Below are 15,737 nucleotides of genomic sequence, written 5' to 3'. Positions count from 1 at the left end.
TGTTAGCATAAAATAAAGACTCACTAACCAGCACGACAAAAGAATCCCTATTCATAAGAGAAAGCGCCAGCGTAAAAAGAGCAGCGATAACAGCAATGCAGGGAAACAAATCAAATGCTAGAGCCTCCAAAAATCTTACTGGAGTACAACATATGCTGGAGAGGGAGCAAACATTGCAGCCTGTGGATGAAATGTGCCCATGGGCCTGGGCTTGGGGGGCTGAGAACCTGCAGGACAGAGGAGTGATAAAAAGGGACCCAGAGAGCTAGGAATGGAGGCAGAAAATAACTAGATGAGGTTAAGCCTGGAAAGATACCTCTGGGGAGAAGTATTCCATGGGATGGAGACAGCTGGGAAGCAGTGAAGCAAACAGACAGCTGGACACGGTAGCAGACCACATCCCAGATACAGGAGGAGCTGAGGTCACTGGGTGCTCAGGGTCTCATGGAACTGGGTGCAGAGGGCTTGATCCTGCAAGGTGCTGAGGGCCTTCAGCTCCCACAGAACCCAAAGAGACCGGGGCTGCACATCACGTCACGGAATGGAGCCCTTTGTTAACATGCACAGAGATAGCACGTTCCATAGTAGGGAGTGAGGGTCCATCTACACTGCAAAAACCCCTCATGGCAGCAAGGCTCCGAGCCCAGGTCTGCAGACTCTGGCTAATGGGGCTCACGCTACGGCACTAAAATAGCCATGTGGACCTTCCTGCTAGCGCTGGAGCTCAAGCTGTGGGACCCAACTCCCTCGTCAGGTTTCAGAGCATAAGCTCCAACCTGAGAGGGAAGACCTCCATTTCTATTTATAGTGCTGTGCTGCAAGCCCTGAAATCCTGAGTCTGTGTACCTGGGCTCTGAGACTAGCTGCTGTGGGTGGGTTTTTTTTTTTTTGCACTGTGGACATACTGTGCAAGGTTTTTGACAAGATGGATTGGAAGAAAGTGGCTGCTTTCCTTGAATTTCTAAAAGCAGCAAAGAATCCTGTGGCACCTTATAGACTAACTGACGTATAGGAACATGAGCTTTCGTGGGTGAATACCCACTTCTTCGGATGCATGTCAGAAAACAGAAAACCCGAAAAAACATTTTTTAGCTGAAAACTATATGAATCCTCATTCAAATCACATGGAATTTTCTGCCTCCCTGATTGGATATCTGAGACTTTTAAAACAGGAGAATAACAACTAATAAACGATGAATAGTGATTAGTGAGTTGGCCTCCTAGCATACAAATCTCCTGGGCCTCATGTGAATTTGGGATCGGAATGCCTCAAATTCCTTCACTGAATGTTCAGATAATTAATGCACAAACCCACTGCACTGTGTGTCCCTAAAGGTTGCTCTGTACATAACATACCTAACAGAAACCCTACAAGGCCTCAGCTGGAGAACTGTGTCTAGTTCTGGGCACCACACTTCAGGAAAGATGTGGACGAATTGGAGAAAGTCCAGAGGAGAGCAACAAAATGACTAAAGGTCTAGAAAACTTAACCTATGAGGAAAGATTGAAGAAACTGGGTTTGTTTGGTCTGGAGACTGAGAAGACTGAGGGGGGACATGATAATAGTCTTCAAGTAAGTAAAAGGTTGTTATAAAGAGGACCGGTGATAAATTGTTCTCCTTAGCCACTGAGGACAGGACAAGAAATAATGGGCTTAAATTACAGCAAGGGAGGTTTAGGTTGGACATTAGGAAAAAGCTTCCTAAATGCCAGGGTAGTTAAGCACTACCTGATTCCCTAGGGAAGTTGTGGAATCTCCGTCACTGGAAGTTTTTAAGAACAGGTTAGACAAAAATCTGTCAGGGACAGTCTAGATCACTGGTTCTCAACCTTTTTTCATTGGCTGATCCCTAAAATATTTCAAATGGAGGCGTGGACCCCTTTAGAAATCTGTTGACTATATGTATAGTTGAAGTCTGTTCAGTCAGTTTTCAAGTCTTTCGTGGACCCCTAAGACCAGTGGTCACTAACCAGTCGATCGCGAGCTCTGGCGGTGTACTGTGGCAGCTGCTAACGCAGACTCCCAATTCCAGCCCCACACTGCTCCCAGAAGCAGCTAGCGCGGCCCCAGAGGTGGCGGGGTGTGTGTGTCTCCCTCTGCGTGCTGCTTCTGCCTGCAAGCACCGCCCCTGCAACTCTCATTGGCCAGGAGAGCTGTAGGGGTGGTGCTTGCAGCGAGGGGCAGCACGTGGAGCCAGCAGCCCCTGCCCCCTCTCAGGGGCCGCAGCGGCACGTTGGCCCCTTCTGGGAGCGGTGTGGGGCCGAGGTAGGCAGGGAGGCTGCTTTAGACTCACTGTACCCACCACCGACTGGGAGATGCCAGAGGTAAATGCTGCTCGGCGGGAGGCCGCACCCCATCCCTGAGCCCCCTCCCAGAGCCAGCACCCCAAACCTCCTGCACCCCAAACTCACTCCTGCACCCCAAGCCCCAGCACTGACCCCCCTCCCAGAGCCAGCACCCCAAACCTCCTCCTGCACCCCGACCCCCTGCCCCAGGCTCAGCCCAGAGCCCCCTCCCACACTGCAAACCTTTCAGCCCCAGCCCAGAGCCCGCACCCCCTCCCGAACCCCAACCCTCTGCCCCAACCCAGTGAAAGTGAGTGAGGGTGGGGGAGAATGAGTGATGGAGTGAGCGGGGTGGGGCTTTGGGGAAGGGGCAGGGTAGATCCTGGGTTGCCCTTAGATTCAAAAAGTGATCTTGGGCTTAAAAAGGTTGGAGACCACTACCTTAGACATAGTAGAGATTTTCTCCCTGGATTTACTACCTGGGTATCCAGGATTAGCTATAACTCCAGTAAGACTCCATCATTTCATTTTCCCTGAATGAATGGAGAGCAGATGCCCTCAGAAGGGAGAAAGGGCTATATTTTTTGTCTAGCTCCTCAAAGGACACTGCTGCATCATTTCACTCTTGCCTGGGTTAATTTTGAGCCAATTGCTCTTCACCCTGGTGTCGATCTCTTGCAGGCACCTAGGCACGGCCTACAGCCCTGGCCCTGGCTATGGGAAGGAGATGGAGACTTGGGGGCAGCAGTGTGTTATTGTTGGCAGTGGCCCCATCTGGCGGAAGGTAAACCCAGGTCCACACACAGGCCCAGGCTTATCACTGTGATTAGCACAGCTTCTGGGGCCTGCCAGCTGGTGCACTGAATGCCATGCTGGGGCTCACGAGTTACAACACTATGGTGGCCTTTCAGGGACATGCCATTAGCGCAATGTGCCATCTCTCCAGGGGTCTCATGGAGACACCAAAGAGGAGGGGAGACTGTACTGATCCCAGCGGAAGGCTGCTCTGGGGGCCTGGGGAGATAAGAGCTGATGCCACCCATCCGCTCTGGGTTCTGTCGGAGAGGGATGGTGGAAGCCAGCAGGGTCCTTCAGCAGGTGAACAGCAGCTGGGGGGGTGGGTGTCAGCGGGAGAGGCAGGAACGGAGCTGTCTGGGAGAGGGGTCAGGCCAGGCCCCGTCACATGATCGTGACTGATTTTCCTTTGTTTTACGAATGAATATTTGTGCTTGTCCGGCTGAAGCACGTCTGCCCCATGCCCAGGGGAATGGCATCACTAGGGAGCAGAGGACAAAGCGACGCAGAGCTGAGTCCCTTGTTGCTCACCCTGATCCAGCCTAGTCTGGATGCTCCACGGCAAAGGCAGGGCAGGGGCGGGAGCGGGGTTCCCTCTGAGGGGTGATGACAGTGGTGCCATCGATGCAGGTGGCACTTCACAGATCAATATAGCACAGGCCCTTCCCCGAGCAGAGACTCACCATCCTGAGGCCGACCATTCACAGGTGCCTGGGTTAAGTCTTTTAGGATGTCAAGACGATACACCCCATACCAAGAGTGGCAAGGCAGCAGCTTCTTCCCTGGCGTCTTTGCTATCGTGCATGATGCTATCAGTTCCTCACTAGGGCCAGAGCCTGCCTCCCTTCCTTGGGCCCTAAGGTACTACCTGGGGTGTGCTGGTTCCCTGAAGTACTGGTCCATGTGTGTGCTGGGGCCAAGATCAGACCCCAAGGAGGCCATAAAGGTATCTGCTGCCTGAAAAATGCAGTACTTAAAATGGCATCATTGTGAGCTACCTTGCAACCCTGTGTGGCCAGCTGTCCATCGGCAGCACTTAGCGTTCTCAAGCCAGTCTCACGGGGCTGGTACCATTTGTACACACCAGTCCCGTCTCCAAATGCAAGCACTGAGCCAGGGCTGTATTTAAGGCCACAGTGCCAACTATTTCACTGCTCATCAGTTTAGCAGAAGCATCGAGCTAACCTGCTTAGCCCATAATCCCAACCAGCTTTCGGGTGCCAAGAGTCCCAGCTGCCCCCGCCCCAGCTGCCAAAGCCCTTCTCCTTCCTGGGCCTCTGGACAGAATTCTACAACCCATCAAACCTTCCCCATGTAATTCACTTTGCACAGCCGCTGCACGTAATTCCAAATACAAGGGATGCTGCAATGGTTGTGATTCATTTTCCTATTTCATCAAAAAAAACCTTCCAATGTTAAATGTATCCAAAGCTGCTGCCTCTCCATTCTGCTGTAGCCCAGAGCCAGGGACCTTGGCCAGAATTGAGGCTGATTCTACAGCAGGGTATCGGAACTTGATTAAGTTTTGCTAGTTACCAAGGGCTGAAACTTCTGGTGGTCTCTCAATTTCATGCCGGTTCTCCCCCTACCTCCCTGTGTATCTCTCCCCCAGACCAATTAAGGATTTTCCAGGGAAAGCTTGAACCTTGATCATTGCAATTAGTGGCTATAAATGCAGCATCAGCCTGTGTGACTGCCCCCTGGGATTTTAGAGAGCAGGCTCTTTGGTTTGAATTATGTGCACAGAGCTTCTCCTCATGCTTCACTCTGCCATTCCCAGTAGAGTGCTTCTGCCTACATGAATCAAATTGCATTAAACTCTTGTCATTCACTCTACTCCCTACTTTAGCGCTGGAGTTTAATCATGCCAGATAACGTTTCTATTCCTCGCAGCCTGGCCTTACTTCACTGACACTCCCAGGCTGAACAATTATTCTCCTCTCTGTGCCTCCTCTTCTGCAGATAAGGGAAGGATTTGGTGTTACAGCTGCTAAGATTTATACAGCCTCACTTCTGATCTAGCTTTTTCGATCCCAGATCCAGACAAAGGGCCCGATAACAATATACAGCATGGTGGATGCTTTTGTTTATCATGTTCCTAACACGTTTCTATCATTGGTTTTCCCTGGGGTTGGATTGTATTTGCCATTTAAAACTCACAATTCTCCGCACCAGATATAGCTGTAGTCACGGCTGTGTCTTTCTAGATTTAGAATTCATACAGAAACCCGCATGCCATTTCATGCAACGGGCATCTCACAGTTGCAAAGTCAGACACTCAGAAATTAGTAAATGACAAATATAAGTTTGTCCAGGTCATCTCTGCTCTGCCCCCATGAGCACGTGTGTTACCATGTCCTGTTTAATCTATATAACAGGATTCCAGGAATGTCATTGTGTGTGTCACTCTGAAACGCAGAATGTCTGCTGAGTCAGCGTGAAGCAACGACAGCAGCTACTGGCAGGGTTGAGAGCTCTCTTTGTTCAGAATCTTCACTGGGATTCGTGGGCTGTTACTGTCCAATTTGTAAGTTTCCAGTCACTTTTGGCTCCTTTACTCACATGGCTTTATGAATTACATGCACGCAACAGCGTGGGCTTTCAGGTAGTGACACTATAATTGATATGGTGGGTGCCAGTAGGAGGCACTGTTACACGAGTCCCTAGAGTGGGACAAATGTTCATTCTAGGGAGATGTGCTGTTGTTGGTTTTGGGTCATGCAGGGCTCTGTGCAGAGGCAACTTCTGGAGAAGGTGCCGTGAGCAGGAGAGTTTGCTCTCTGCCTCGGTCTCTGACCGGAGTCATTTCTGGAGGCAGAGTTACTCCCTAGGAGCTGGGCGTCTGGGCTGAGGTCCCTGGCAGAAGGCATTGCCTTGTATGCTACTTGAGCACCATTGTTCCAGTACTGTAGCTAAAACCAGTTATTCTAAGACTATACCCGGACTCTGGTTTCTCCTGCAAGGTCCCAGAAATCTGCTACTGTTCAGCAGGGGGCAACTTTCTTCTTTATTTGTACTAGGGCAGTGTCTTGGGCCCTAGTCCCATTGTGCTAGGCACTGTACAAACATGTAACAGAGACAGTCTTGCTCTGCAGAGCTTACAACCTAAAGGCCATGACTGCATGGTAGTTTACTGCATGACCCCTGCCTCATTCGGTGCCCAGCATGGACAATGAATGAGGCATGGCTGTGCTGTGAATTGGTCTGAGGTACAGAACACATCTGCTTCATTCACAGTAGAAGCTGGATGGTATGGTGGTGAATGAGGCAGGGATCCGCTGATGGAAAATGAACAGTCAAGGAGTTAGGGCTGGGACACAGGAGATCAGAGTTCCTGTATCTGCTACATATGTCCAATGTGATCTGGAGCAAATCACGTAGTGTTAGATCCACAGAGGGACTCAAGTTTGGCAACGCTAAGCAACACCATATCTAACTACTAGATTCCCTGCTACCTGGTGGAATTATATCATCTGTTTCTTCCCCAGATACAAAACAGAAATATTTATTGAACACTTTTGTCTTTTCTGCATTATTATTCATAATTCTATAATTTCCATCTAGTAATGGACCAGTACCATTGTCAGGATTCTTTTTGTTCCTAATATAGTTTAAAAACTGCTTCTTATTGTCATTAACTCTGCAGGTCATAGATGTCACCTTGTATCCCTTGGCTTCCCTTATCATTTTTCTACAATTCCTAACTTCTGATTTTATATTCATTACTATCAACTTTCCCTTTCCCTTTCTTCCATTTGTTGTCTTTTTTTTACAGAGGTCTTCACCTCCCCTCTAAACCAGGTTGTTTTTTAACCAGCATGGATTCTTCCTCAATTGTAGGATTGTGGCTTTTGGGGCCTTTAGCAAGGTGCTCTGTGATCATTTCCTCTTTATCAGTTAGGACAAAGTCTATTATAGATTTCCCCTGTGTAGGTTGCCACACTTTTGGAGTTAGGAAATTGTCATCTTAATGTTCAGAAAATCCAGTGATGTTTTAGTACTTGTAGCATGCGACTTCCAGCATATGTTGCTCAAACTGAAATCCCCCATGGGCACACCTTTCCCCCACTGTACATTACAGATAGGTGCATAAAGAGATGGTCATCCTGTTCCCTAGTGTGATTTGGTGGCCTGTAGCAGCCACCAACTAATACCCCATCTTGTGCTTTATCTTTAGGACATTGATCCATGAGTATTCAAGATCCTTTTCTTCCGAGTTATCAGAATGTTATGTAGCGTATGTTAGCTGTTCATTTAGTGAGCCCCATCCATCCTGTGCACTGAATGAGGCAGAGGTCCTGTAGAAAAAATAGCACGTGATCATGCAACCGAAGACAGTATCATAATGCATACACTCAAGAGGCTGAATTAAGGTTACACAGGCAACCTTAATACAATATTCATTGATTCCAAGGCCAGAAGGGACCACTGTGATCACCTGGTCTGACCTCTGTATAGCACAGGCCACAGAACTTCCCTGAAATTTCTTTTTGAACTATAGCATGTCTTTTTTTTTTTTTTTTTTAAATCCAGCATTTCCGAAGGAGGCAGAGGATTATTCCTTTTACCAGGCTACAGGGCTCCCTGCCCAGTTTGGATATGGCCCTGCTGTGCTTCAAGTAGATTACTCAGGCCCTGGTTACTTCCTGAGCTCTGTATGACTGAAGCTCTGCACCCACGTGGAGCCATGGAGTTAGTTTTGCAGGCCAGTGCACCGCTGCTGTCCCTACATGCACACATTATGAGCTCAGCAAACATCAATGACTGCACATGCTCTAGGCGTGAGTCTCAAACATGGACAAATTGCAAAGGATAAATACAAAACCACAAGCCCGTAGGGACAGAATCAGAAAGCTAAAGCACAAAATTAGTTACACCTAGCAAGGGATGTAAAAGGCAATAAGAAGAGTTTCTATAAAAAACAGTAGGAACAGGAGACGATGAAGGAAAGTGTTGGTCTTCTGCTAAGCGGAGAAGGAAAACTCATAACAGATGACATCAAGCTTATTTTGCTTCAGTCTTCACTAAAAAATCTTTGCTAATTTTGACCTGATACGTAACCCAATTAATATTAACAATAAGGGGGAAGAAAGGCAAACAAAAATAGGGAAAGAACAGGTTAATGAACATTTAGAGAAGTTGGATGTCTTCAAGTCATCAGGGCCTGATGAAATTCATCTTCAGGAACTAGCTGAAGTAATTGCAGAACCATTAGTGATTATTTTTGAGAACTCATGAAGGAGGGGTGAGATCCCAGAGGACTAGAGAAGGACGTGATCATTCCCCTCTATTCGACATTGGTGAGGCCTCATCTGGAGTATTGTGTCCAGTTTTGGGTCCCACACTACAAGAAGGATGTGGAAAAATTTGAAAGAGTCCAGCGGAGGGCAACAAAAATGATTAGGGGTCTGGAGCACATGACTTATGAGGAGAGGCTGAGGGAGCTAGGATTGTTTAGTCTGCAGAAGAGAAGAATGAGGAGGGATTTGATAGCTGCTTTCAACTACTTGAAAGGGGGTTCCAAAGAGGATGGAGCTCGGCTGTTCTCAGTGGTAGCAATGTCAGAACAAGGAGTAATGGTCTCAAGTTGCAGTGAGGGAGGTTTAGGATGGATATTAGGAAACACTATTTTACTAGGAAGGTGGTGAAGCACTGGAATGGGTTACCTAGGAAGTTGGTGGAATCTCCATCCTTAGAGGTTTTCAAGGCCCAGCTTAACAAAGCCCTGGCTGGGATGATTTAGTTGGGGGTTGGTCCTGCTTTGAGCAGGGGGTTGGACTAGATGACCTCCTGAGGTCCCTTCCCACCCTGAGATTCTATGATTCTCTGAAAAGGAGAACAAAGAGGACCCAGGGAATTATAGACCAAACTGTGGAAAGATACTGGAACAATCAGTTAGCCCCTAGAGGATAGGTCATGAGCAATAGCATATTTATCAACAACAAATTATGCCAAACCAACCCAATTTCCATCTGTGACTGGGTTATTGACCTAGTGTTTGGGGAGGAAGAAGTAAATGTGATTTATCTTGGAGTTAGTAAGGCTTTTGACACAGTCCCAAGTGACATTCTCATAAGCATGCTAAGGAACTGATATCTAGATGAAATTACTATAAGATGGGTGCAAACCGGTAGAAAGGCCATACTCAAAGTGTATAAATGGTTCACTGTCAAACTGGGATGGGGGATCTATTGGGATCCCACAGAGGTCAGTCCTGAGTCTGGTACTATTCAATATTTTTATTGATGGCTTGGACAATGGAGTGGAGAATCTGCTTGTAAAATTTGCAAATGACTCCAAGCTGGATGGGGTTGCAAGCACTTTGGAGGACAGGTTTAGAATTTTAAATGACCTTGAGAAATTGGAGAATTGTTCTGAAATCAGCTAGGTGAAAATCAATAAAGACGAGTGCAAAGTACTTAACTTAGGATGGAAACATCAAATGCACAGCCACAAAATGGGGAACAACTGGCTAGGCGGTCGTACTGCTGAAAAGGATCTGGGAGTTATAGTGGATCACAAATTGAATGAGTAAGTGATGTGATGTGGTTGTGAAAAAGGCTAATATCACTGCTGGATGTAGTAACAGGAGTGTCTTATGTAAGACATGGGAGATAATCGTCCTGCTCTGCTTGGCACTTATGAGGCCTCAGCTGGAGTATTATGTCCAATTCTGGGTGCCAGACTTAATGAAAGATGTGGAGAAACTGGAGGAAGCCTGGAGGAGAGCAACAAAAATTATTCGTGTTTAGAAAACTTGTCCTTTGTGGTTAACTGGCGAAGCGGCAGTTCTGCAGAAAAGGACCTGGAAATTACAGTGGACGAGAAGCTGGTTATGAGTCAGCAGTGTGCCCTTGTTGCCAAGAAACCTAACGGCATATTGGGCTGCATTAGTAGGAGCATTGCCAGCAGATCGAGGGAAGTGATCGTTCCCCTCTATTCGACACTGGTGAGGCCACACCTGGAGTACTGTGTCCAGTTTTGGGCCCCCCACTACAGAAAGGATGTGGGCAAATTGCAGAGAGTCCAGCGGAGGGCAATGAAAATGATTACGGGGCTGGGACACATGATTTATGAGGAGAAGCTGAGGGAACTGGGCTTGTTTAGTCCGCAGAAGAGAAGAATGAGGGGGGATTTGATAGCTGCTTTCAACTACCTGAAGGGGGGTTCCAAAGAGGATGGATCTAGACTGTTCTCAGTGGTGGCAGATGACAGAACAAGGAGTAATGGTCTCAAGTTGCAATGGGGGAGGTCTAGGTTGGATATTAGGAAACACTATTGTTAGAGGGCTTATTCCTTCACCCTCTCACTTCCCTGGTCCTTCTCACATGAACAGAGAGCAACAATACCCGAAGTCCGAAGGTGCAAACAATTGGATGTTTTATTGGGGTGGACTTCCAGCAAGCTTAAATCCAAGTTCCTTTTTCCTTACTTTCAAATCCCAACTTATTTCCTGTTTGCCCCTAATTTATATAGTAGTAATCTTAGCTATACCTTAACCAATCATTCTACTGATTAGCTAGCCAATTATATCCCACCACCTTAATTAGTTTACACCCAGCAAAATTAATTATACAGCAGACAGAAACAATCACAGAACCAGACCAAGACCATGCAAATAAACAATAACCAAGTGGGAACTATACAGTAATGACAAAACAATACAGAAGTGAGGATTTCACATGACGTCTATAAAGACATAAGGGTTTCCAAGCTATGTCTATTGCTAAGTGAGTTCTTACCAAACAGAAAACGATCAAACGAAATTTCCTTTTACATCTTCTAGGCTCTTCCCTTTCTCTGGAGGTGATAGACCGGATCACCTTTCTAACAGCCCCCGATGGCCTTATTTCAATGTGACTAGTTTGAAATGTGAGGATGTGACCGGTCGCTTCCCAGATTATGGCTACCTCTGCTGCTTAGCCAAAGGCCTTAGCTTAAGAACCGCGCCTCAGACTGTCACAGTAAAAAAAGGCTCTTACACCGGCAGACAGTAATTTTCATTCTTTCTTTTATACCTCTATAACTAGCTAAATAACAAACATATACCTGCATTCTTAAAGTATAGGCCTTTACAGACAGGCCTGAATATCTATATCCTAACAACTATTTCACTAGGAGGGTGGTGAAGCAGTGGAATGGGTTACCTCAGGAGGTGGTGGAATCTCCTTCCTTGGAGGTTTTTAAGGCCCGGCTTGACAAAGCCCTGGCTGGGATGATTTAGTTGGGAATTGGTCCTGCTTTGAGCAGGGGGTTGGACTAGATGACCTCCTGAGGTCTCGTCCAACCCTAAGCTTCTATGATTCTATGAAAAACTGGGCATGTTTAGTTTTGAGAAAAGAACACTGAGGGGGCTTTAAATATATTAAGGGCTGCTCAAAAAAGAGTACTGTGGTCAATTGTTCTCCACATCCTCTGAAATTAGGACAAGACATAATTGGCTTAATCTGCAGCAAAGAAAATGTTAGGAAAAGCTTTGTAACTATAAAGATAGTTAAACTCTGGAATAGGCTTCCAAGGGAGATTGTGGAATCCCCGTCATTGGAGGATTTTAAGACCAGGTTAGACAAACACCTGTCAGGGATGGTCTAGGTTTACGTGGTCCTGTCTCAGTGCAGGAAGCTGGGCTAGATGACCTCTCGAGGTCCCTTCCAACCTTAACTTTCTATGATTCTGTGAAGAATGTCGTGAGATTGGAGCGAACTTTGCCATGACAATTCAGCAAACTAACTGCAAGAGCACATTGGCCTTCCTCACCAGACATTTTGGCTGCAAAGATGGTCCAAAAAGATCACAAACCATTTTTTTTTTACTAGAGAAGTTGTCCTTTTTCACTCCCTCACGACCAGCTAAACCATTTTTTGCTAAAACCAACCCACCTTCAAGCTGAGATCAAGAATCAAATGTTTCATCCCCAAACAGGAACATTTCAGAAAGGTTCAAGTGGCTGAGATCAAGGGATTGGGATGAACTCTGCAGTGCAGTCGTAACTGTGAAGAGCACGCTGCTGGGAACACATGATGCAAAGCAGCAGAATCGTCGGGTTATATGAAGCAGCCACAAATCAACAAGATTGAATTTTAAAAGAACATTTGATGCTGTAGGTCCCTTGTGGAGGGAGGAGGCATCATCGCAGAGCGAGCGCAAGACCTGGGTATATTGCTTCATGGGATAAGGTTGTTGCCCCTGCTAAAGAAACACACTTTTTTATACAGTTGAATTAGGGTTTGTTTTGTGGCTGTTTTTACACAAGAATGAACGTTTGGATGGTTTCTGAGCTATGGAAATCCACACTAGCTAATGGGGCAGGTGGTAACCTTCCCTCCTGAAGTCTCCATGAAGTGCTGTCATTCAATATAAAAGACAATGTGACATAAAATCAAGAAGAGGTTCTATAACTGCATTAGATGTAAGAGAAAGCTGAAGGAAAATGCAGGTCTCTTACTAGTTGGGGAAGGAGGGCAAATAGCGGATGACTGGAAGATTGAAGTGTTTAATTCCTTTTTGCTTCAGTGTTCGTTATGCTTAACACAATTATATTAAGACCCAGGGGGAAGGATCTTGGGCTAGAATAGGGAAAGAACAGGTTATTTAGACAAGTTAGATATACTTAAGTCGGCAGGGCCTGATGGATTCACCCTAGAGTACTTGAGGAACTAGCCAAAGTAATCTCTGAATCATTAGTGATTATCTCAGAGAACTCATCTGTGACAGATTGACAATATCCTGTAATATTCTGGACAAACCTTAGGTAAACTTTACCCAATTAAGTGAAACCTTACAGAATTAGGGTTAACACCTTTTGGGGTCCATTGTATTAAAATACAATCGTGTAGGCGTTGTGGTGGCATTTCTTTGGTATCTGCTTTAGAAGTCTCCCCCCAACCCCCGGAGAGGTGCCCATATACCAGGTCAAACTGGATTCTGTGGGGACCAAGAGGCATAGGTAGGATTTTTGAAAAAAAAAAGCAAATATTATTCTCAGGTGTATTAACAGTACTGTCAATATAAGTCATGGGAGGTAATTTTTCTGCTCCGCTCAGCATTGGTGTGGCCTCTGCTGGAGTTTGGTGTACAGTTTTGAGCAGCACATTTTAAGAAAGATGTGGCCCAATTAGTGAGAGTCCAGAGGAGAGCAACAAAAATGATGAGAGGATTAGAAAACATGATCTAAGAGGAAAAGTTGAATGAATCAGGCAGGTTTCCTCTTGAGAAGAGAAGGGTGAGGAGGACCTGAAAACTACCTTCAAATACATAAAAGATTGTTACAACAAGGCCGGTGATCAGTTGTTCTCTGTGTCCACCACAGGTAGGAAAAGAAGGAATCTGCTTAGTTTGCAGCGTGGGAGATTTAGGTTAGATGTTAGGAAACCGGTAACCTACAGAGGCTGTCAAGTGTCGGAGAATAACAGTTCTCACTCTTTTGGTTGTGTACAGCAAAGTCAGATACTTTATTCTCTCAAGCAGCTGCGTAAAGAGAGAGAGTGCACTAGGACACAGGGTCTCCCCCTCCTAGGCAGGTCTCTCAACAGGTAAACAATTACAGCAAGCATTTATACCTGTATCAGAGGGGTAGCCGTGTTAGTCTGGATCTGTAAAAGCAGCAAATAGTCCTGTGGCACCTTATAGATTAACAGATGTATTGGAGCATGAGCTTTCATGGATGAATATCCACGTGGCCACTACATGCATCCGACGAAGTGGGTATTCACCCACGAAAGCTCATGCTCCAATATGTCTGTTAGTCTATAACAGGGGTTGGCAACCTTTCAGAACTGGTGTGCCGAGTCTTCATTTATTCACTTTAATTTAAGGTTTCGCGTGCCAGTAATACATGTTAACATTTTTTAGAAGGTCTCTCTCTATAGGTCTATATTATATAACTAAACTATTGTTGTATGTAAAGTAAACAAGGTTTTCAAAATGTTTAAGAAGCTTCATTTAAAATTAAATTAAAATGCTGATCTTACGCCGCCAGCCTGCTCAGCCCACTGCCAGCCTGTGGTTCTGTTCCCCTCGGCCGGCAGTGGGCTGAGCGGGCTGTGGCCGGGACGCCAGCTGGCAAGGGGCCAGCAGCCGGGATTCCAGATCTGGGGGGAGGTTCAGGGGTCAGGGCAGAGGGCTGGGTGTGTGTGTGTGTGTGGGGGGGGGGTACAGGGCAGAAGGCTGGGGGTGTGTGGGGGTTCAGGGGTGAGGGCAGAGGAATGGGGGCTGTGGGGGTGCAGGGCAGAAGGCTGGGTGTGTTGGGGGTTCAGGGTTCAGGCCAGAGGGCAGTGGGGGGGGGGTCAGGGATCAGGGCAGAGGGCTGGGGGTGTGTGGGGGTTCAGGGGTGAGGGCAGAGGAATGGGGGCTGTGGGGGTGCAGGGCAGAAGGCTGGGTGTGTTGGGGGTTCAGGGTTCAGGCCAGAGGGCAGTGGGGGGGTCAGGGATCAGGGCAGAGGGCTGGGGGTGTGTGGGGGGTGCAGGGCAGAAGGCTGGGTGTGTGGGGGGCTCAGGAATCAGGAAAGAGGGCAGTGACGGTGTGGGGGGGTTCAGGGGTCTGCGCAGAGGGCTGGGGTGTGGTGGGGTATAGGACAGAAAGCTGGGTGTGGGTGGGGTTCAGGGGTCAGGGCAGAGGGCTGGGGGTGTGGGGGGGTACAGGGCAGAAGGCTGAGTGTGTGTGGGGGGGTCAAGGCAGAGGGCTGGGGTGCTCGGCTCGTGGGGGTACTCCCAGCCCCCTGCCATGAGCCGCTCATGGCAGGGGGCTGGAAGGGATATGCCCCGTCCCACCCCCTTCACCAAGGCCCTGTCCCTACCTCTTCTCTGCCTCCTCTACAGAGCAGCGAGCACGCTGCCGCTCAGCTCTGCTCCACTCCCCCTCGCCCTCGCCCTCGCAAGGGCCATCAGCTGATCAGTTCAGGGAGAGGGAGGGGGAGGAGGAGGGGCCAGAAAGCACCACGCTGGGGGAAGAAGCGAGGGAGGGGGGAAGCTTGGCTGCCGCAGGACCAAGCTTCTGCCTCCTGCCCCCGCAAGGGCGAGCGGTGGGTGGGGGGGCTGAGTGGGGCTGGGGGCCGGGACCGAGGTAGGCAGCCGCGTGCCTGTCAAAATCGACTTGCGTGCTGTAGGTTGCTGACCCCTGGTCTATAAAGTGCCACAGGACTCTTTGCTGCTTTTACAGAGGCTGTGGAACCCCTGTCACTGGAGGTGTTTAAGAACAGGTTGGACAAACATCTCTTAGGGATGGTGCAGGTTTATTGGGTCCTGCCTCTGCACAGGGCAGATGCACCAGATGAGATCCCTTCCACCCCACATGACTATGATTGTGTGTTTGCATATCCCTGTCATTCTGCACTTCTACTTTCCTGTACACAGACTAACATTACCAGAGAAGCGTACAAGGAATCAAGTGCACTGTGATTGTGACACTGTTGTAGCTGATTCGAGATGGCTCCTTTGCTGTTCAGTAAGATGGCAGCTCTCTCTGCCCTGTAGATGCTGAGTATGACTCGTGAATCACACGGAGTCTGGACGGCATGGAGTTGTGCCTTGGCAGCGAGGTTTGATTTTGGATGCATCCACCAATAGGCAGGGTTATAGGAGCACATTCATCTGCCATTGTTCCCCTGATGCATCTGCACCATGGGAGGGAGCCAGTGCTGGAGGAAATAGGGACTGACA

This window comes from Chrysemys picta, chromosome 15, assembly GCF_011386835.1.
Source record: "Chrysemys picta bellii isolate R12L10 chromosome 15, ASM1138683v2, whole genome shotgun sequence".
Lineage (NCBI taxonomy): Eukaryota > Metazoa > Chordata > Testudines > Emydidae > Chrysemys > Chrysemys picta.
This window is presented reverse-complemented; position numbering follows the sequence as displayed.